Here is a 21,225-nt window from a genome sequence, read left to right on the forward strand (position 1 = left end):
TTTGCTAGAGAATATTAGCATTTGACTCTGCAACTTTGCTGCAAGACACCATCAAACTTAGGGTCAAATTAAGTTATGTAGTTGAGGTTTATTCTATTGCACCGATAGATTGAATTGGAACCTGTAATGAAAATACTTCATTATATACTCTCAAGGGAGACTTTTTCTTCCTTATTGGCCTCTAAGTCCAAGACAAGCATGTTTTCTTATTGGCCTCTTATATGAAAAGAGTTTGTTGCTCACCCACTCTTACATAGGGACTATTCCTCTTGGGATCCTGTCTTCTATTAGACTCCTCCTTGAGAACTGACTATTGACGTTGTCTTCTTACAGTGGCCGGGTGCATAGCTGTTCAAGCAGGAATTCTTCATGGCCAAGATTTGATTGATAGTCTCTGAACAAAAGCTGACGTCGTTCCCAGCTTACCTCAAACGTGCTCATTCCGTCTGTATCCATTCTGAGAATTTCTATATGTCCTAGTAGAATATCAGTTCATTTGAATCCATTTGTTTATTTGAGATGGGATCCTGGGTAACCCAAGCTGACCTCCAATTCACTATTGTAATCGAAGCTAATCTTGAACTTTTAACCTTCCTGCTTGCACCTTCAAAGTGTTGACTTTGCAGGCTTGCACCACATCACCCAATTTGGCTCCATCTGAGCTTGTTAACCCAGATTTTTAAAAAATTGTTTTTAGCAGATACTGCATTAAGAGTAGTTAATACGGCATGGTGTCAAAAGTAGAAGTTCACCATGTCTATGTAAACCGAGTTTCCTCAGAGAGTGCTCTGCAGTGAGGAAAATGGAATTTTAAAATGATATCAAACATAGTCAGTGTGCACACACCTTCCAGAGAAGCCTAGAATAAGACTTACATGCAGTTTTCCTTACTGAACACAACCCTGATTGCTGGACATTACATATCCCCTGCAGAAAGCTGCATATCTATGCTATTGAATTATGCAATTGATGATTGTTGTTGATGCCACCTGCACACAACCAACACCATATTTCTTGGCAGTGCTTCCTATGATATAAAGGACTGTCTCTGTGTTAGTAGCCCTACACTCCCTGATAATAGCTTATTAATTCATCACGGATGCGCTGAAGGTGGTCCTATCTTAGGCATCTAAGCACCGTCTTACAGTGTGAAATTGAGAATGTTGAGACAAGACACCAACAGCACTGTGATGTGAGTGTGTTTCTTGTAGCACATAAATGTGTGGTCCTCTTGCTCCTGTGGCTAAACTGCATCAGTGAAGCTCTCCTTCTTTCCTCACTGTTCTCCGCTTTCTCTGTCACTGTCTCACAAAAGCTGTGAGATGTTGAAGGTGGTTTTAATGTTCAATGTGCCCATGTCCATATGTGTAAATGGGGAATAGCAATACAGATTAATACATGGGGATGCTTGTGAAACTGTCTTCTATGCACAGCTCTTAGATTAATACCAGTTATATGCCATTATTCAGTAAATGTTAGCTGCTATTACCATCATCATTCAGGTCACATGTCCCTCATAAGTTACCCATATTGCAGTTGGGACTTTCTGCTGCTCGGGGGTTCTGCTCTGCACCTGTGCTTCTCTTCAGGTCCCACGCTATTGGAAGATTTGTATTATCTGGGGGGGGGGGTGGTGGGAATGCACATGCCATGGCTTATGTGTGGAAGTCAGAGGACAGTTTATGGGAATCAGTTCTCTCCTTCTACTCTGTTGATTCCAAAGAGGAAACAGGTTATCGATGGACCATTTAGAGACTGCCGTATCCAGGGATCCATCCCAAAATCAACTTCTAAACGCTGACACCATTGCATACACTAGCAAGATTTTGCTGAAAGGACCCAAATATAGCTGTCTCTTGTGAGACGATGCTGGGGCCTAGCAAACACAGGAGTGGATGTTCACAGTCAGCTATTGGATGTATCACAGGGCTCCCAATGGAGAAGCTAGAGTAAGTACCCAAGGAGCTAAAGGGATCTGCAACCCTATTGTTGGAACAACATGATGTACTAACTAGAACCCCGGAGCTCTTGTCTCTAGCTGCATATGTATCGAAAGATGGCCTAGTCAGCCATCAATGGAAAGAGAGGCCCATTGGACTTGCAAACTTTATATGCCCCAATATAGGGGAATGCCAGGGCCAAAAGAATGGGAATGGGTGGGTAGGAAAGTGGAGGGCGCTATGGGGGACTTTTGGGATAGTATTGGAAATGTAATTGAGGAAAATATGTAATAAAAATAAAAAAAAATCTTAAAAAAAAAAAAAAAAAAAAAAAGAAACAGGTTATCAGGTTTGACAGCAAGTGCCATTACCACTGAGCTATCCCAAGCCCCTCTAGAATTAACTTACCTGCAGCTATGTTATGATTCCACTGTCATACTAAATTCTAGGGAGTGACATGCACGAAAGATGTACCATGTACATCAGGGAAAATGAATGCCTAAATAGAATTAGAATTTAAAGAAATGATTCAGAAGTTGATGCAAATTGTGAGGTTAGCAAAGTTCAAACCAAGGGAGAATTGAAATCATTTTGCAGAATGTTCTCAGAGGAACCTTAACCTTCCTGGCTTACAAAGAAAGCCACCATCATGAATCTTTGAATAGACTTTGAAGATTAAAACTGGATTTTAATTCTGCATTAAGAAGTATGTCTGCCCTAAAGACATCTGCATTGTGTAGAGAGAATGAAAGTTATCCTTAGTAAACTTCTCTACTTTACATCATTAAAAATCCATCAAACTACTCCCTAGATGAATCATATGCACAGCAATAGAACGGCAGCCTTCCCTTCACAGATCTGTGGATGTCGGACTTTCCTCCGGAGTACTCATAGTTCTCAGGAAGATTGGCTTTCTTTCCTGGTTTCTGGGTACTGGTGATAGGGCACTTTGGGTGAAGCAGAAAACAAGCAGGAGACAATGAACTAATGGGGAGGGGAGGCGCTGTGCAGAGCAGATTGCCTTTCAGGAGCAGAGTGGATGGGGAAAGAGAAGACACTGAAATGGATGACAGATCCCTGGGTTAAAAAAAAAAAAAGCATTTACAAAACAATTCTTACAAAACACAGACTCCTCATGTAAGAAGATACTCAGAACTAAGAGAACACATTTCCCACATGCTAGAAATAAAAAAATAAACTCTTAAGTTGAAGAGTTTCAGAAGCTGAAATAATTTATCTTACAGGTATTAACTGATGGGTTTTAATTTAGTTTCAGTTTTTTGGGTTTTTTTGTTTTGTTTTTGTTTTTGCTTGTTTTTGTTTTTTTATGTTGTTGTTGTTTTGGTTTGGTTTTGGTCAGTGCTGGAGATCATACCCAGGCCCTTAGACATACTGTGGTGGTTTGAATATGCTTGGCCCATGGGACATGGCACTGTTAGGAGGTGTGGCCTTGTTAGAATAGGTGCAGCCCTGGAGGAAGTGTGTCACTGTGTAGGCAAGCTTTGAGGTCTCCTAGTGCTCATGTTCTGCCCAATGTGGAAGATAGTCTTCTCCTGGCTGTTTTTGGATCATAATGTAGAACTCTCAGCTCCTCCAGCACCATGTCTTGCTGTACACTGCCATGCTTCCTGCCATGATGATAATGGACTGAACCTCTGAAACTGTAAGCCAGCCACAATTAATTATTGTCCTTTATAAGAGTTGCCTTGGTCATGGTGTCTCTTCACAGCAATAAAACCCTAAGACACATATTAAACACAGGCCTATAATACTGTTACATCTCTTGCTGCCGGGTGTTGAGGTTCTGATTGTGTGGAGTGAACATACCACATGGATCCTGTGTTGATAGGAAGCTAACACTAACTATTTGCAATCGTTCAGTTATCACAGATGGATACCCATTTAGTTAATGTGACCTGGCAAATGGAGCAGACTACTTGGTTGAAACATCCATCAAATGTATGATAACGTCAAGCCACCACATTTTTGTGCTAGGGCACACTCAGACTCCTTACTAGGTACAGAGCCATTTCCCTATCATAGTAAAATGATTATTCTATGCTGATACATTAGCTAGATTTGTTCTGCTAGAAGGAAACATAGTAACAATGCCGCGCCTAAAGAGAAAGGGGCTATTTTATCGCATAGGTTTTGGATCCACCACCTAAGATTAAAGATGGGCATCATTTTGGCATCTGGTGTAAGTGACAGTTAGATATGCCAGAAGCACATGTCCAAGTTAACAGTCACTGATCTGGAAGAGAAAGAGCTTGAGAGAGAGTGAGTGGGAGAAGACTGGACAGAAGATGAAGCACATAGGGCACACTCAATGACCTATAAACCTTCTAGTAGGCCCCACCTTTTAAAGGCCCATACCACTTTCCAGTTACTCTCAAAGCCAAGATTTTAATATAAGGGACCCTTCAGAGTATTGAAATTTTACTAAAACCAAATACTTCATGAGGGTACCCCCAATGGAGACAAATATAATACTGCTGCTGACGAAAGTTTCTCCTCACCCTAAAACATCAAGAACAGTTTGTGTTGGAAATTATCTGGTATCTAAATGTAACAAATCAGAGAAAGAAGTGAAGACTCACACTATTAACTGGTGGAATAAACAGGGGATTTTGAAGGTGTAAGAACTAGAAGGCATGATTAGTGAAATCAAGCCCAAGCAGAGAAATCAAGCAGATGGATTTATAAATTGAAGAATCAATCCGGAAGGTCAATATGGGTCCCAGAAATAGAGCAGGAAAAAAATAGAAATACAAAATAATTCATACTTAATAAAAATATTTTGACTTAGTTTTTAAAAAAATAATTACAACTATGATGTTAGAAATAGAAGAAACGTTGATTCTGGGAAAGATGGGGGTGGGGGTGCTGAGTGATCTTAGAGCACTTTGTTAACAAGAGTCACTCCCTGCCCTGCCGTGTGACAGCTTTCAGAGGCACTGAGGCATTTGTGGCATGAGAAAGAAATGGTATTCGGTAGCGGTGGGATTTTAAAATGGGACAGAACTGACTTTGAATTCTACACTATCACTCAGATGACTTCAACTGAAGTGCCCAAGTTCCCTGACTGGGCAAGGAAGGGTGGTTTGCCCTGTGGGATTGTGGCTGCCCTCACAGGACTGTCTAAAAATACTGGGTGGACTGCCTAGCATATAAATGTAATCATGAAAATTTATTTTAGAATGGACAGTGCCAAGAACTAAATGGGTTTAAGTAACACACAAAGGGTGCTGTAATGAACGGGCTTACCAGAGTGGGCAAACAAAGGAAGACACTGTCTGTGGAAGATCTAAAGACAATAGGAAGATTGACTTTTATAGTCTGCTGTGTGTTACCATCAGGTGCCAGCCACTCTAAACACTGTCGGTGGTCAAAATAATATTTCTACTGATAAAGCAAATGTTGACCTAAGTTCTACACAATCATTTCAGTTTTGCTTGAATTGTAATCACTGATTTAATGAGTAATAGATTAGAAATGAAGATCAAATGCATAAAGATTGTAAACACGGGAACAATAAAAAAAATATAAAAGTTGCTTTTATTTCCTCAAATGGAGGGATGCGAAGAGAGCCATACCCAAGCTGTGCAAATACATGCCTAGGCTGAGCCCAGAGATTTTCTCTACTGTTCTAACTATCCCAAAGCCTAGGCCCGGAAACTTCTAGCCTCTATACAATCTAATCTTCCAAGCTGATTGATTCAATCTGGCCTCTAGGCTTCTGACAGAATTGCTCTTTTTGGCCTCAAACCAACTCTGGCAATCAGTTCTATTCTTCTGGCTCCTCATTCTCTGGCTTGCTCTGTCTTTACCTGCAATCTTTGTAAAGATGTCCTAGTAAACTCTCTCTCTCTCTCTCTCTCTCTCTCTCTCTCTCTCTCTCTCTCTCTCTGTCTCTCTCTGTCTCTCTGTCTCTGTCTCTCTCTCTGTCTCTCTCTCTGTCTCTCTCTCTCTCTCTCCCTCTCCCTCTCTCTCTCCTGCTGCTGCTTTCTTAAGTGGCCTCTCCCTCTTCTTCTAGTCATTAAGTCCTCATGTTACTCAGTTATTCTACTATGCCCTGTACATATGTATAACACTGTGCAAATTAAAAAATATTAAATTATTAAAACTGTTGACTGTCTATTTCTTGACCTTTTCCATTGTAGCTAATTAACTAATCCATTACATTTTATCATATAATTTAGAAAAAGAAAACTAGTATGTTTCAATATTCTCTCCATTTCTGTTGTTTTTTTGTTTTGTTTTGTTTTGTTTTGTTTTGTTTTGTTTTGTTTTGCTTTGCTTTGCTTTGCTTTGCTTTGGATTTTCAAGACAGATTTTTTTGTGTGTATCCCTGGATATCCTGGACTTCACTATGTAGACCAGTCTGGTCTTGGATACAGAGACCTAAAGGCATCTATCACCACACCCAGCTTACTGTTAATTTACTTTCATATGTTTCTGTTGGATACAGAGACCTAAAGGCATCTATCACCACACCCGGCTTACTGTTAATTTACTTTCATATGTTTCTGTTGCTGCTTTGTTGCATTGAAGATTGAACTCAGGGCCTCATCCATGCCATTAAACTACATACTAACTTCATAAATAATTTTGCAAGTAATTTTCTTATACAGTTAGGTACTATAAGAAAATCATCTGCTGTAGCTATCAGATATTCCAGATACCTTTTATTAAAATGTTTTTTACAGAGTGTAGGTGTAAATTGGTTTATATACAGTCACATAAGGATAATTCAGGTTACTGTTGTGTGGGGGGGGCATAGTTCTAGTTTCTTTGTTCATGTATTAAAGTATTACAAATAAAAACAGCTAGTGCAAAACAGGTTTTGCTTCATTTTATATGTTTATAGTCCCCTTAGTTTAAAAAGCCAGGGCAGGAAGTCAAACAGAAATCTGAAGCAGAAACCATCGAGGGATGCTGCTTGCTTGCTTGAGCACATGGTCATTGGTTTCCTTATAAACCCTGTAACCACCTTCCCAGGGAATTGTACTGCCTACAGTGAACTAGGCCTTGTTACATCAATTCACATTCCAGACAATCCCTCTTAGACTTGTTGAGAGGCCAATCTAGTCTGAATAATCCCTCAATTGAGACTGCCCTTTCAAATGACTCTAGGCTGTGTTGACAGATATGCTAGTGTTCTTGTTGAGTTACAGGGGTGGGGCAGGGGAGACTGTACAACTAGAGACCAGCAGTTGTGGTCAGGCATCTTCATTGCTTTTCACGATTTTTATTCCCAAGACACGGTGTCTCACTGAATGTAATGCTTGCCAATTGGCTAGACTGGTTGGTCAGTGTGCAGTGGCTTTCTGTCTCTGTCTCTCAAGCTCTAAAATTACAGGAACACATGACCACACCTGGCTTTGTATGTGGGTGCTGGGTATCCAATCTCCGGTCCTCATGCTTGTCAAGTAAATACCATCAACTGATTTCCCCCAGCTCCTCTGGTTGCTTTCTGATTTTAAACTTTTACTCTGTTCTTAATTAGTCCAAATCATTAGAAGTTCAGGAATCCTTGTTTTTCTAATAGATGCAAATTATTTTTGTGAGGTTGCCTAGGATATCTATATCATTGGCAAAATAGAGAGAAAAATATGAAAATACAATGCTTTCCCCCACTCTGCCGTAAATATCTCACGGAACTTACTCCGTTGCATTACAGGGCTTGCCTCTTGAACTAGTTTTGAATTTCTCAAGGGCAGAGAACATGTTTTATTCATCTGTTGATCCACAAAGCTGGCAGGTAATATGACTTCAATAAAGATGTGATGAATTATTGAATGAATGCATGAACACGGAGAACAAGTTCCTAAGTTTTCAAGTTCAGCCTGGTCACGGCGACATAAAAGTGTCATGATGGCCAACTACTCAGTTCTCTGAAGAAACTTGAGATCCCATTGGCCCGAGAAGTAACAGACCTGAATGCTGAGAAGAGTCTTCTTAGTAGAAGACTTTGAAGGAATCTCTTCCCAGCACAGGAGTAGGACAACTCCTTGAGAGTGGTTTTTAATTAGCTTGCCTTAAAAGAGTGGGCAGAGGGAAAATGAAAGCAGTATGGTAATTGGTGATGTCCTATATTCTTAAAATCCTTTGAAGCTCTAAATGCTAATCTGGAATAACAGGGCTTTTGGGGAATCTGAGAAAATCTCTACTGCAGTTTATCTCAGCAAATATTTGCTTAGCAGTAAATACAGCTAATATGCTATTTCCCAAGAGTTTTTACAGAAAATAACAGGTGATCAAGACAAATTTGGCTAGTACTATAATGCAGAGAGCTTTTAAGGAAGGGCACAAGTGATTCACCTAGAAGAATTAACTGAAAATCTATTGAGATTTATTTGACAAGGAAATTATATACAAACAAAAATATAAAGTGATATGATAAAGATATAAGTAAGATAACCACAGATGTAAAATCTTGTCAATCATTAAATATCATGGTTTTGATGGCTATCTACAGAAGTGGTTCTTCCTAATGCTGAGACCCTTTATGACAGTTCCTCATGTTGCGGTGACCCCCCCCAACCCAAAATATACTTCATTGCTACTTCATAAGTGCTATACATCATAATATCAATATCTGATATGCAGAACTTCTAATCTGCAACCCCAAAGGGATCATGACCCACAGGTTGAGAACAACTAATCTACAGTCATGTATTAATGACTAAAATACTTTCTAAGAAATGGGTGATATTATTGTTATGTGCCATACCATATACACATACCAATTTATCTGGTCTAGCTTCAACTGTATAGTTTATAATTTTGATGAAGCCTGTAACTGCTAGACTACAAATATGTACTTCTTAGCATGAATGATCTACTAAATTGTAACTCATGGTAAGAATTTCTATTTAAATATATCTAGACATAGGAAAGAAATTTCAGTATCATTTGGGACTCCCAGTGATCATGACTGTAAATGTATACTAAGATGTGATATATGGACTGCTTATTAGATGGCTCACCCAAATAATAACCTATTGTTAACATATCAAGATACTTCTACTAGCTGACACATACCAGCTTCTCTGTGCCACTAGAATGCCCCTTTGCAACCCTCTGTTGCCATGTTACCCATTGTGACACTCTCTGGACCACCTTCATTATGTATCTATGTCACTAAGGCCTCCCAGGACTTTGTTTTTAGTAAGACAGGCTTCTGCTGTACACTCTGTTCGTTATTTTGAGTATCATCCTGACACCCATTTTAAAGTATGAAACTTAGGGCTATAAAATACTGAGTAGAACATGTCAATTTTATATGAATTTGAGAGTATGGAATGTCTAGATGTGTAGCTACAGATATATTTATATTTAGACAGTAGAAGTTGATAGTTATTTCTGAATGATAATTAAACTATAGTTAATGGTATTTTATGTTATTTATTAATTTTGCAACGTGTATAATTATTTCATAGTGAGAAGTGTATTTGGTATGTACAGAAAATGAAAGATCATTTATAAAGTCTGCTATGTCCGTGGCTCACATTTTTCAAGGTCTTAAACACTGGGCAAATATTTCAGAGCTTTTTTTTTCGAAGTTAGGTTTCTTCTCCAAAGCCTTTCATGCTGGGTTAATATTGGTATGAGGATCCAGATGGTACCCAAGTGTCAAAATACCAAGCCAGGTCAAAAAGCACATAAAACTCTTAGGAGTCTGGATTCTGAATCCTAATACTAGACTTGGACCAGACATATAATGCTCAGAGGTAGGGGAGGCAGGTACACAAATAGGAAATGAAGTCAAGACCATGTAGAGGAAAGAATTTCTTGCCAGGTCAAGTCTGGTGCACAGTGAAGGCACTTTGAGGTAGCAGGAACAATGTAATTCAGGCTCTGAAACTAATGAGAGAACCAATTCTATTGTAGGTAAAGATTAAGCTCTGGTTTTGCACATGTTTACTTTGTGATGCTTTGAGGAGTGATGTCCAAGTGATAAAAAAGGAACAGCACCCTGAGTCATGGGATCACTTGACTTGCTTTGTCATCTAGTTTAATATGTGAGAGCATGCTTTTTAGCACTAGACTTAGCTACATAAGTACATTTGTATGCCATCCAGATAAAGATTGTAAACAGAACCATCAGATAATGCTTTCCAACGCCTTGAACTTTGCTCCACACCAAAGCTGCATCACAGAAAAATTACAAACCGGAAGACGGCTGTTTCTCAAACAAGAGTGATATTGCCCCCCACCCCCCCTCCCCCCAGTGGACATTTGGCAACATGTATAGATATCTTAGATTTCAGGGCTTGGGGAAGGGCTCATGGCAGTAAGAGGACAGAGTCCAAGGATGCTACCAAACATCGCACAATACACAGCATAGCTACATGCAGTGGGTATCAGACCTAGAGTGTCACCAATGCCACGATGTTACAGTTGAAAAGCACCCAGGGCCTGTCAACAATGTCATCAATAGTATTGATAAGATGAAAGCATATGGAAGAGACACAGTGAAAAATTATTATGTCATATTAACATTTTCCTCTATCATTTTTTCCTTTTCAACTTCTCTAATTGATGAAACAGTATTAGTAAAGAAGGGAAATAATTAAACTAAAAGAAACTCCGTATTTTTGAGGATATACTTTTATGTCCGTGGTTCTCAATCTGTGGGTCACGGCTCCTTTTGGGGTCACATATAGGCAGTGTTCCTTCTGTTTCTATTTTGTGGAATAGCTTGAGAAGTACTGGTATTAGGTCTTGTTTGAAGCTCTAGTAGAATTTTGCAGTAATGCCATCTTGCCCTAGGCTTTTTTGGTCGGGAGGTTTTTAATGACTACTTCCATTTCCTTAGGGGTTATGGAACTGTTAAATAATTTACCTGATCTTGATTTAACTTTGGTATGTGGTATTTGTCTAGAAAATCGTTCATTTCATCTAGATTTTCCAGGTATGTTGAGTATAGGCTTTTGTAGTAAGATCTGATAAACTTTTAAAAAATTTCCTTAGTTTCTGTTGTTATATCTTCCTTTTCATTTCTGATTTTGTTAATTTGGACACTGTCTCTGTGCCCTTTCGTTAGTTTGGCTAAGGGTTTAATCTATCTTGTTGATTTTCTCAAGAACCAGCTCTTGGTCTTGGTGATTCTTTGTATTATTTTCTTTGTTTCTAATCTTTGATTTCAGCTTCTAGGTTGGCTATTTCCTGCTATATATTCCTCTTGGGTGTGTTTGCTTCTTTCTTTTCTAGTGCTGTCAAGTGTGCTGTTAAGTTGTTAGTATGATATCTCTCCAATTTCTTTATGAAGGCACTGAGTGCTATGAATTTTCCTCTTAACACTGCTTTTATTTTGTCCCATAAGTTTGGGTATGCTATGACTTCATTTTCATTGAGTTCTATAAAGCCCTTAATTTCTTTCTTTATTTGTTCCCTGACCAAGTTATTGAATAGGGAGTTGTTCAGTTTCCATGAGTATGTGGGCTTTCTGTTATTTTTTGTTGTTATTGAAGTCAAGCCTTAGTCCATGATGATCTGATAGATGCATGGGATTATTTCAATATTCTTGTATCCACTGAGGCTTGTTTTGTGCTTGATCGTATGATCAATTTTGTAGAAGGTTCCATGAGGTGCTGAGAAGGTATATTCTCTTGCTTTGGGGTGAAATGTTCTGTAGATATCTGTTAAATCTATTTGGTTCATAACTTCTGTTAATTTCACTGTGTCTCTGTTTAGTTTCTGTTTCAATGGCCTGTCCATTGGTAAGAGTGGGGTGTTGAAGTCTCCCACTATTATTGTAGGGGATTCAATTTGTGTTTTGAGCTGTAGCAAAGTTTATTTTATGAATGTGGATGCCCTTGCATTTGGGGTATAGATGTTCAGGATTGAGATTTTCTCATGGTGGATTTTTCCTTTGATGACTATGAAGTGTCCTTCCCTGTCTCACTTGATAACGTTTGGCTGAAAGTCTATTTTATTGGATATTAGAATGGCAACACCTGCTCTTTTTCTTGTGGCCATTTGCTTGGAAGACTTTTTTCCAACCTTTTACTCTGAGGTAGTGTCTGTCCTTATTATTGAATTGTGTTTCTTGTATGCAATAAAATGCTGGCTTCTACTTACATATACAGTCTCTTATCCTGTGTCTTTTTATTAGGGAATGGAATACATTAATGTTGAGAGATATTAAAGACTGGTGATTGCCAGTTCTTTTTATTTTTGTTGTTGGAGGTGGTATTATGTGTATGTGATTCTTTCCTTTGGAGTTTGTTGTGGGATATTTAATTTCTTATGTTTTCTTGGGTGCAGTTATCCTCCTCGGGTTGGTATTTCCCTTCCATTATCCTCTATAGGGCTGGATGAGCAGAAAGATATTATTTAAATTTGGTTTTGTTATGGAATATCTTGGTTTCTCCATCTATGACAATTGAGAGTTTTGCTGGGTATAGTAGCCTGGGCTGGCATTTGTATTCTCTTAGGATCTGAATGACATCTGTTCAGGATTTTCTGGCTTTTAGAGTCTCTGTTGAGAAGTCTGGTGTAATTCTTATAGGTCTGCCTTTATATGTTACTTGGTCTTTTCCCCTTACAGTTCTTAATATTCATTCTTCCATGCATTTAGTGTTTTGATTATTATATGATGGAAGAATTTTCTTTTCTGATCCAACCTATTTGGTGTTCTGTAGGCTTATTTTACATTTACAGTCATGTCTTTGTTTAAGTTAGGGAAGTTTTTTATGAATTTGTTGAAGATGTTTTCTGGCTCTTCGATGTGGGAATCTTTACCCTCTTCTACTTCTAATATTCTTAGGTTTCACTGTATCCTAAGTTTCCTGGATTTGGGGGGTTAGGAGTTTTTTACACTTTATATTTTCTTTGACTGATATTTCAATATTTTTCTATGATATCTTCTACATCTGAGATTCTCTTTTCTATCCTTTGTATTCCATTGGTGATGCTTGCATCTTTACCTCCTTGTCTATTTCTTAGGTGGTCCACCTCCAGAGTTGCCTTCATTTGTGATTTTTTTATTGTTTATATTTCCATTTTTAGATCTTTGACTGTTTTGCTCAATTCCTTCACCTGCTTAATTATGTTTTCCTGTATTTCTTTAAGGGATTTATTTGTTTCCTTTTTAAGGGCTTCTACCTGTTTGCCTGGGTTTTTCTGTTTTTTTCTAAGCAAGTTGTTTGTATCCTTAAAGGCCTCTTCATGAGATGGGATTTTAGGTCAGAATCTTGCTTTTCAGGTGTATTAGGGTATCTAGGGCTTTCTGTGGTGAGAGAACTGGCTTGTGATGTTGCCGAATTGCACTGGCTTTTGTGTTTTGTATTGTTGTGCTTGCCTCTTGCCATCTGGTTATCTCTGGTGTTAACTGGCCTGGGTGTCTCTGACTGGCGCAGAGGCGGATAGAGCTCTGTGACATGGGTTAGAGCAGGCCTCCTGTGTCTCTAGTTAGGGCAATCCTCTTGTGTCCCTGGTTACTATAGGCCTCCTGGGAAACAGGCAGGTTTTTCCCCCTGGTTACATCAGACCTCCTGGGAGACAGGTTGTGAGGTGTAGGAGGAAAGTGGGCTGCCAATCTGGCCTGAGTGGAGGAGTTGACCAGAAGTCAGATGTTGCCCAGGCACACAGAGTAGTTCCTGTGTCATCTGGGCTTTGTGCATGTCTCAACTGGTGTAAGTATTTGGGCAGGAGTCTCACCTGTGTCCCTGGCTGTTGCAGGCCTCCTAGGAGACAGGCAGGCTGTGAGGTGTAGGAGGAGAGCAGGCCCGCCCATCTGGCCTGGGTGGAGCAGACCAGAAGCAAGACCACACCTCTTACTAATGCTACTTTTTATTCAAGCATTCACACGAGTCTACGGGGGCCATTCTTATTCAAACTAACACAACGTCTATAATAGTTAAAATCATGGTAAAATAAAAGACTAGTTGTATAACATAATTATTTCCCAATGGCTATTTAATGACCTTTAATTTTATATATAGAAACAGTATACATAGAGAGATGATAGATTGATGGAATAAGTTTTTTTCAAAGTAATTTACATATGGTAACAATTTAATGGTATCAAAGTATTTAGAGTAAAATGTAATAGACTTCTGCCTTATTGTTCTTAATGTTTGTTTCATTTTTGGAGGTAATTATAACTTACATTTTTAATTTTAGCAGTTGATTTCGTAAGTCAAAACTATAGGCTTATACGCTTCTTGAGTCATTAAAATTGAGTGAGATCTTTAAAATGAAAGTGTGAATTTTAGATAACTTGCATTCTCTCCTTAGTTCTAGGAGTTTACATAATTACAATGTTTATGGTATTTATATATTTAAGAATATGACTTTACTCCAATCCCATCGTCTTGAACCAGTACCTCTTGACCTCTTTTCTTAAAAGATAAAGAAAATGGTATCTTTATGCTTTTCCTCTCTCTCCTCCAATACCACCCGCACACAGCTGTCTTGTCACTTTTCATATTTTGCTAATAACATCATCTGCCCTGAATTACAGCCTGACCTTTCTTCCATTAGCTTTAGAATAATCCTGAGAGGCTAATCAATAAGTAGCATTGACATGATTCATACAATTCTTAACATTTAGGCAAAGAATCTTTCCTTTACTAGGAGTCCAATGTTACAACTGTAGGAAAAGTTAAACAACTTTTCCCTTCATCAAGTACTCCATATCATGTTAATTTCCTTCTTTGTTAAATATTTGAAGCTTTGCCCAATTACCCATTGACTTTTCCCACTCCTTTCTTTCTTTGTTTCTCTCTCTCTCTTTCTTTTCTGGGGGTTTTTCAAGACAGGGTTTCTCTGTGTAGCCCTGGCTGTCCTGGAACTCAACTCTGTAAATCAGCCTAGCCTTGGACTCAGAAATCCACCTGCCTCTGCCTCCCAAGTGCTGGGATTAAAGGTGTGTGCCACCACGCCCAGCTCACTCCTATTTCTATAGTTTGTCTTTCTTTATACTCATTTAGTATTTGCCTTGTATTTATGCAACTACTCTATCAACTTTTTTATTTCTCTCATTTACATAACTTTTTTGTTGAACATTTTAATATTTTCAACTAATATTCAACAAACGGAATAATTATCTTAAGATATATTTTGTTGTTATGTCTCCCTTTTCATTTCTGATTTTATTAATTTGGATACGGTCTCTGTGCCTTCTGCTTAGTCTGGCTGAGGGTTGATCTATTTTGTTGATTTTCTACAAGAACCAGCTCCAGTTCTTGTTTTGTTGATTCTCTGTGTAGTTCTTTTTGTTTCTATTTGGTTGATTCCAGCCCCGAGTTTGACTATTTCCTGTCTCTACTCCTCTTGGGTGTATTTGCTTCTTTTTGTTCTAGAGCTTTCAGGTGTGCTGTCAAGCTGCTAGCATAAGCTTTGTCCAGTTTCTTTTGAGATACTCAAAGCTATGAGTTTTCCTCTTAGAACTGCTTTCATTGTATCCCATAAGTTTTGGTATGATGTGTTTTCATTGTCATTAAATTCTAAAAAGCCTTTAACTTTTTTCTTTATTTCTCCCTTGACCAAGTTATCATTGTGTAGAGCATTGTTCAGCTTCCATGTATATGTGTGATTTTTGTTGTTTTTGTTGGTATTTAAGACCAGCCTTAGTCCATGGTGCATGGGATTATTTCAATCTTCTTGTATCTGTTGAGGCCTGTTTTGTGACTGATTATATGGTCCGTTTTTGAGAAGGTACCATGAGGTGCTGAGAAGAAGGTATGTCCTTTTGTTTTAGGATGAAATGTTCTATAAATATCTGTTAGATCCATTTGGTTTATAGCTTCTGTTAGTTTCACTGTGTCTCTGTTTAGATTGTTTCCATGATCTGTCCATTGGTGAAGGTGGGGTGTTGAAGTCTCCCACTATTATTGTATCGGGTATGATGTATGCTTTGAGCTTTAGTAAAGTTTCTTTTATGAATGTGGGTGCCCTTGCATTTGGAGCATAGATATTCAGAATTGAGAGTTCATCTTGGTAGATTTTTCCTTTGACCAGTATGAAAAGTCCTTGATAACTTTTGGTTGAAAGCTGATTTTATTCAATATTAGAATGGCTACTCCAAGTCATTTCTTGAGACCATTTGCTTGGAAAATGGTTTTCTAACCTTATACTCTGAGGCAGTATTTGTCTTTGCCACTGAGGTACATTTCCTGTATGTAACAAAATACTTATTTGTATTCAATAAGTACAGCTGTCATCCTATTTTATTCACACTGGCATAATCTATATGATTACTTCTAAATTTTGGATTCACATTTTTTAACTTTGCTAAATTAATCTAGACCTACTAGAGTTTTCTTCATTTTCATACATTTCTTAGAATACTCTATATGATAAGGTCATTTGTTCACAAGGTCTTGTCATACATAAATTGTGTCTTTGCAACATTCACATGGTTAAATTCTAAATACCAGCACCATTGGGTGTGATGGTCTCTGGAGAGAGGTTGCTATACAGTGATGACTGAGCTAACATGGGGTCCTTAGTGTGGGGCTTCAATCCCAAATGATCCATGTCCGTAAGGATACGGAAAAGGGAAAGACAGAGAAAACCTGATATGAATATACAAGAAGCCTTTAGAAGAAACCAATCCTGTCACACATACATCTCTGACTTCTAACTTCTAAAAGTCTTAGATATAGATTTCTGTTTGATGAACCTCTCAGCCTACAATGCATTGTTATGATAGATGTAGCAAAATTATAAGTTCCCTTCTTTATTTTGTTCCCCATTACAATGGGTAGAATTTCCCAACTAGAATTCCAAAGTATAAATAAGAAAAAGCCTTCTCCTTTATTTCCAAGGCTGTGGTGGCAGGGTTCAATAGTTCATTATTAAGTGCAGTCTTAGCTGGAGGTTAGATTTTCTAAAAATATCACTTATCTAGCTGAGAAATTTTCTATTTCTAGTTTGTTGGAAGTTGTTTTTCAAATAATGATTTTATGCCAGGCTTCTAAATGCTTTGTCTAAAATTATGGATCATGATTTTATTTTAATAAGGGGTGAATTTCATTTTGCTTTGACCTTTGACTTGATTTTTTGATGAGTTAACCGCATTCTTGTTCCTGGGATAAACTTTGCATAGTTACACTATAGTGATAATTTTCATAGAATAATGAATTTTATTTTGCTATATTCTTAGAAACATTTGTCTATGTTCATGGGGATTATTAGTTTGTAGTTTTCTAGGTTTTCCTGGTGAGATTGTGGTAACAGGATTATGCTGGCCTCAGTATGGAGGCCATGCGGAATTCAAGTTTGGGTGCTGGCTTTATGATATGATAGAGTTGAACAAAATAAAAAATGGAGAACTCCTCTAAATTACTTTCTCAGTGCATTCCAAAAAGCTACGCATAAATATAACAAAAGAACATTTTTAATTTGCTTCCACCCCAAAATTGTCAGTTAAATACTGTAAGTTGTGAAGTTGAAGCATCAAAAAAAAAAAAAAAAAATCCCTGTCTCTTGGGCAAATAGAATTCTCAGTGGTTAGTTTGTTCCATTTTATTTTCTCTAGAAGAACAAAAGAAGAACAAGACTAGGTGCTCTCAGATGAATCAGAGAGACCTACCAAGCCCCAAACACTTCTGATTGCCCACTGACATAAAAAGCACCCTTCTGTTCATGTTACTTGCTACTTGTCTGTAAGCCCTTCAGTAAAATTACCTGCAACACTTACCTTCCAAGTGGAGACAGCTTGTATACCTCTCCCTAGCATCTGCTCTGATTTCCTGCAAGTCTAAGCAAGAGTTACGTCCCAACTTGACCCAAAGAAGGACAGATATAAAGTACAACTCCAGAAGAGAAGCTGTATCTACATTTACAAAGTTTTGCTACTTTCTATTAGCAATAATGGGTACAATTAAATTGGTAATAAAGTGGGATTATTGATGCTACAAAAGCACAGGAGAGGAAGTGGGGTGTTGCAGTAAATCTCCTCCCAAATATGCCCCGGCAATGAAAACACAACACAGTTAATATGATTGCATGCTGTGCACCTAGATTGGGCAGATCTACCGCTATACTTCTATCTTCCACAGTTTATGAGACCCCTTAGAACTTGTGGTTTCTCCAGGCCATGTGCTTCTGCTCTGCTTTTCTTTTTCTTCCTCCTCCTCTGCGTCCTCTCCCTTTTCCATTTTCTCCTTCTTCTCTCTCTCCTTCTCCTCCACCTTCCCTTATATCTGCCCAATCATCAGCTCTCCTTTATTTTACAAATTAAGGTGGGAAGCAGGTTTAGAGGAAATCACCTGAGTGCTGACTCATTCCTTGTTAGCAGCCACTCACAGGAGAACAGAATTAATATCATATATAATTAGCCCCAGGGCTGTCCACAACAGTGTGGGAGGGGAGTGACATTGGGTAGGTTTGAATTGATAAATGAAGGGGCATAATCCAGAGCCTTCATGTAGACTCTCAAGCAATGAGAGTTGGTGTGCTTGATTCTGGACTAAATAAGTACTGAACAATACCCTGTATTTAATGAACTGGGGTAGTAAGAATACTTTGATGAAAAGTATCTGAGTCCTCAGAAAATAGAAAGGCTGGCATTGGTGCATAGTTTTCCTTTTCTTCCTAATCTTGTTTGTTGAGTGAGTCAGAAAACATTCATTTGATCCAAACAGAGACATGATTTGAGAAGAGCCTCAGTAATATACTCTCAGGGCATGCTCTCTGCCAAATGAGCACACAGATACAAATTGCTACAGTCTACATCAACTTTGAGATAGTGAGGATGCTAGGAAGATACCATGAGCCAAGCAGCCCTGGCCAGATAGCCATTCAATGGCAGGTAACAGAACAGCTTTGGCCTTGTGTTTCATCACTAAGGATTGTGTGGGTCTTTGAATGAGCTGACTTATCACATTGTTCACTGATACATTAGATATTTACTGGTTCCTTCTAAATTAATAGATGGGTAACATGTTAACACTGAGGTCTTGTTTATTCTCTATAATCAAAAGCCTGAGGTTTTGTTGTGGGTTTTCTTGATGCTGTTTGTGTTCTGATGTTAATTCTGCTTCCTCACGAGGGGTTGTCCCTGAAGAGCAGTGCATCAGACAGTCAGGTGATCTCATGTGAACCTTCTCCCCATTTTAACTGCTCAATAAAGGCTAGAGTCTGTGATAGGACAGTGAAGGGGAAAGGTTGGACTGAAGGTTTGAGAGGTGGGGGGTGGGGCAGGTAGAAAGAAGAGGATGAGAGGGGAAGCAGAGGGAACTGAAGAAGAGGAGGAAGCCATGATGGACCAGAACCACATGATCAGGAGAAACTACAAGCAGTAAGGGGTCTTACAGCTGGGGAATAAATTATTATAGTGCTAGATCTACCCAATCTTGGCTTATAGCTAACAATTATAATAACTGAATTGTGTGTGTTTTTATATGGGCTTATTGGGGTTGGAAATTCTAGCAACAGGTTTGGCAAAGAGAATTTTGATTTGAACCATGCTAGATTCTAAAACTTGAGTAACTTTCCAAGTCTAGCTCCCTCTGGTGATGGGAGAAATGAAAAGGAACTTGAAGTATATTATAAGCCATTCCACCTGTTTGCTTTCTGTCCTCATCCAGAGACAATTGTTATTGGAGTGAAAGATCTCTTCCTTTTCTGAGACTATTGTATCTCAGTTAATTGCTAGTCTTTAGGTGTCGAAACTTGCATGAGCAACAACTCAAGAAGGTGATTAATGAAGTTCTTGTCCGCTTCTGTTCCACAGAACACCTAGTCCTCCACTCAACTTGGTCCATAATAATGTATCCAGTTGTTTTTTTTTTTTTAATGTAATGGTGATATGGATACACTGAAAACAACTCCGAGAATCACCACTTTGAAAGCATTATAGGAAAGGTGTAAATGACTTCTTCTCTTACACCAAATCTATTCAGTTCTCAAGCTGATAGTAGAAATACTAGAGGGATTAATGCTAACATTAAGCAGTCAAAGAGTTATGCCTGGCCTATGCTAGAAAAATTACCACCATCTTTCTGAATTAATGTTGCAAAGTAACAAGTGGTCTCCCTTTCCCTCCACCCCTTTTCTTTCCCTTTGCTACGCACAAATGGCAGAGTTGGCCTTTTAAACAGTTAAGTTACAAAAAAGCCAAAAACTATACAAGGGCTCATAGGGTTGCAAATGCCCCATCATTCTGTTACTTTTTTGACTTTTGCTTTACCATACAGAATACAGTAAAGTTAGGATAGCCTACTATTTCTCCTTTGACACTTCATTTGAACACCCTTTCTGTTGATTGGATCCCCATGAAGTGGCTGCATGGTCTGTTTTGACACCAAGATCAGAGAATATCAGTTGCTACATCTTTCTCAGTGAGTTTTCTGTGGCTACCTCATCCAATATGACAAGGCCTCCTCATTCTCTTCACCAGCAAGCACCTTTTCTTCTCCTCCCCACCCCTTGCTGGCTCCTGCTCCCCTTCTCCCTTCCCTTCTGCATCTCCCACCTTTTCTTTTCTGGACATCCCTTTTGATCACTAGAACGGAAAAACTATGTAGACAGGAAATTTGTCTCAGCTAACTGTTGCATAGTAGAAAAGAACCGGCCACATCACCTTTTATAATTAGCACGAGAAACCCAAGCGGCTTCATTGAGATGACTCCTGCTGCCTTTCCACTCACACAAACCCACATTTGTCATATTTTTAGATTGACATATGATGCTTCTTGGTTCAGAAGACTTCTGTGTGTCATACCCGAGTAGATAAGAGTACCTGCTAATTCATCTGTGAACTGTGAGGTTTTCTATATCCCAATAAGGAAAACTATCACAGGAAGCTGGATTTTTCCCAGCTAAGAGAGCAGGACACTTGTTTGGCTCTATGATACAATATACTGGGACGTGGCCATCTCTACATCCTGTTGGGCATCATGCTGACTCTGCAAAATGAAACCATATAGCTAGGACTGAATGATATTAAGTCAGAGACACTTCTGAGATTTTTGTGTCTTAGACATTTTTTTCCTTATGAACCCCACCAGAGTCTTCAGTATCATCCACTTCTTCTGATGTCCCTGATTGACCTGACTTGGGCACAACCAGCTGAGTGTCTTTTATCTTTGTCACACATGTGCTTTGTCTACCATGAGCACTGGATGATGGCAGCCAATGAAATTTCCACATTCTAACTCTCTAAGTTATTGTGTAGAAATGCAGCTTATATTTCTTTTTTTCCCCAATTTTTTATTAGGTATTTTCTTCATTTATATTTCAAATGCTGTCCTGAAAGTCCCACATACCCCCCTCCCCTGCTCCCCTACCCACCCACTCCCACTTCTTGGCCCTGGTGTTCCCC

This window comes from Mus caroli, unplaced genomic scaffold (genome assembly GCF_978045245.1).
Source record: "Mus caroli unplaced genomic scaffold, Mus_caroli_1 scaffold_7, whole genome shotgun sequence".
In the NCBI taxonomy this organism is placed as follows: domain Eukaryota; kingdom Metazoa; phylum Chordata; class Mammalia; order Rodentia; family Muridae; genus Mus; species Mus caroli.